This window comes from Vicia villosa, linkage group LG1 (genome assembly GCF_029867415.1).
Source record: "Vicia villosa cultivar HV-30 ecotype Madison, WI linkage group LG1, Vvil1.0, whole genome shotgun sequence".
In the NCBI taxonomy this organism is placed as follows: domain Eukaryota; kingdom Viridiplantae; phylum Streptophyta; class Magnoliopsida; order Fabales; family Fabaceae; genus Vicia; species Vicia villosa.
In genome coordinates, this window is record NC_081180.1 from 98914817 (window position 1) to 98917744 (window position 2928).

A 2928-nucleotide genomic window follows, 5' to 3' on the forward strand; every position below is an offset into this window, starting at 1 on the left:
GGACTTCAACCCTTTTCTAGTCCGTCTTGGAACTTGGCATGAGATATGATGACATCTCAATGACGTACATTTTTTAAATCAACGAATAATGTGGACAAATCTTTTGAACACACCAAAAATAATAAATTCATGTTATTTAATTTTTGTCATAAATATTGTTAGGCAATTCTTTATGTTGGAGTGGGAGTTTTGGAATTCCCTCGCATAACCAATCTCAAGACCCGATAGAATGAAAGAGTTGTGTTAGACAGTCCACGGTCAATGTAAAATTTTGTTGAATTTCTATGACATCAATCAATTATGTGATAATGTGAATGCTAGTTTGTTGCTAGAAAACAACGTGTTGTATGACTCGAGTAGAGTTCCAAAATATAAAGGGTTGTTGCATCGCCGCATGAATATAGTGAAAAATAAATAAGAGTTTCTACAATTTCGGGAACGGATGTGAGTAAAGAAGTTAGTTAATATGAGTAAGATTTATTTTGAAACTTGTAATATATGCATACTTAGTAAATGTGGCAAAGTTGTACCTGTAAATCCGGAGGATCCTCCGCTGCTCCCTGAGAGCGAATCAAAGTAGGATGATCACGATCGTAGAGTGATTTGAATGGGGTCATTGCAACACTAATTTGATAAGATGTGTTATACCAATATTCAACCCATGAAAGCGCCTTAGGCCACTTGAGGGGTTGTGGAAAGTAAGACAACGTAAATAGATCTATAAGCACTTATTAAGAGCCTCAAATTGAACGTCAGATTGAGGATGATAAGCAGAAGTTATAGCAAGGATGGTACCATGGAGTTGGAATAGATATCTCCAAAAGGTGCTAGTAAAAACTTTATCTATGTCTGAAACAATTTTGGAAGGCATACCATGGAGTTTGACAACATTGTGCATAAAAACCCCAACCACGTTTCTACATTCATAGTCAACTTTAAGAGAAAAAAAATGCACGAATTTGGTTAAACGGTCCACTACTACCACAATTTCAGTGATTCCATTAGATGAAGGTAACTCGGTGATAAAGTCCATTGCAACATCTTCCCAAACTTGTGTGGGAATAAGCAACTAAGCTAAGAGTCCAGCTGGAAGTGTCGTGCTTGTCTTAGCTTGTTGACAAACCATGTAGTGCTTCATAAAATCCTTGATCTGCATACACATCTGAAACCAAAAAACTGAGTAACAATGTGAGCCATGGTGCGAGTGATGCTTGAATGTCCACCCAATGGGGATGAATGAAACTCCAACAAATTTTCTGAATGAGAGCACTATTCGTGGTAATTACAATTCGGTTCTGCGACAACAATAGACCATCCCGACATGAATAAAGCACATTCGGGCACTTATTCTCTTAACATTACTTGAGTAACTCTAGCAGAGAAGGGTTGGTGTGAATCTCCAAGCTTAACCACTACTACGAAACGCACATACAACAATGCCTAAGTCACCACGGTTTTTCCAAACATCGTGGTGACATCTACAAACTAAGGCTCTAACATTTTTTATTTTTTTATTAAAAATTATTAGGATATAATAACGGTTGATGAACTCACCGTGGTGATACAACCAAACTTTCATGGGTTCCAACCTCAACGCTCTCAAATATTTTATTCCATTAACGTAAAGGCGCGCCTTTTCTTTTTTACCTTAAGCTTTCACTACAGTTGTTTCTTACAACCGTTGTGAAATATTTTTCACTTAATAAAAATATACTAGACAATTTATTTCGTTCGTAACAAAAAAGGGTGCCTAGCAAACGAGGCGACGACGATAGCAGAATCTTTATCCTCTTCGACTTATGGTACATTACCATTACGTGTCTGTTGTTTATTTCTTGTTCTCTCTTGTTGTGGTAATGGTACTGCTTTCTGAAAGTTCTTCGCTAGGGTTTCTTTTTTAACATAATAACATAAAGATATAATGACATCGTGATGTGTATTGGGTTGTTCTTATGCAGATTGTGTGACAATAACTTTGTGTAATTACAAACTCATTATTTGGTTGTTTTAGTTTTTAGTGTTGTTAAAGGAAGAAAATGCCAATAGACACCAAGAGACAAGACATGCCAAGAGAATAAGGTAGTCAAAATGTTTATGTTCTTATGAATCTATATTGTTTATGTTTTGGTTTTGATGCAACTGTGTTTTGGTTTTATTCAGATTTAGTAGCATAGGATGAAACTTGATAGATTAATCATATAAGAAACCTTAATCATATAAGAAACTCCTAGATTAGATGTAACCTTAAGCTGAAAAATAAGAAACCGTAGAATAAAACTTTCATTAAATAAACTTAGAAAAAAGTCATTTTTTTTATTAATCATATCAAAATCCATTGGCTGAGAGAAAGTTTTACCAAGTATAATTTGCTTCATCATCATCAGCAGGATTAAAGGTTTGGTAGCAGGGTCTCCTTCAACGACTTGAACCTCTGCAACCACATCAGCTGCTGTTCTCTCAGTACTTGATGAAGTACTCATTTTGTGTTTTAGTTGTTCCTCTTCTCTTATTTCTTGGAAGGAGTTTCAGCAAAAGTACTCATTTTGATTCTTATTCTTCTTTGATTTCTTTGGATGAATTTCGTTTTGTGTTTTGGTTCAAAGAGGTTTTTAGCTTTTATATTGGTTCTTCTGATTCTTCCTCTTCTCTGATCTTTGAAAGTCTTATAGCCAAAATATTTCACGCATGTCAAGTTTCCTTCTAATTATTGCTTCTTTAAATCTCCATGTTTTCTTCTCTTAGAAGTTGGAAAGATCTTCTGGATAACTAGCTACCTCGAGCTATTGAATAATTACATCTCTTAGTCTTTTCAAATTTCTTTTTCCCTTCTTGTACGTTGTAGGTTATTTGGTTCCTAATGAAATTGTGTCATTGATGTAATACAAGTTTTGATATTCAATTCACAAATGGATGTATATTTTTAAAAGA

The 2928-nt window shown here is 34.8% G+C and overlaps 1 protein-coding gene across 1 annotated transcript in view; it reads right to left on the reverse strand.

Moving 5' to 3' along the window:
- Positions 1-4, reverse strand: part of LOC131613317 (uncharacterized) — a 1501-nt gene extending 1497 nt beyond the window's left edge. The window contains exon 1 of the mRNA XM_058885000.1: positions 1-4. This exon is cut by the window's left edge and continues 107 nt beyond it. The gene's annotated coding sequence lies outside the window, so the exon portion shown is untranslated.
- Between the last annotated feature and the right edge of the window lie 2924 nt (positions 5-2928).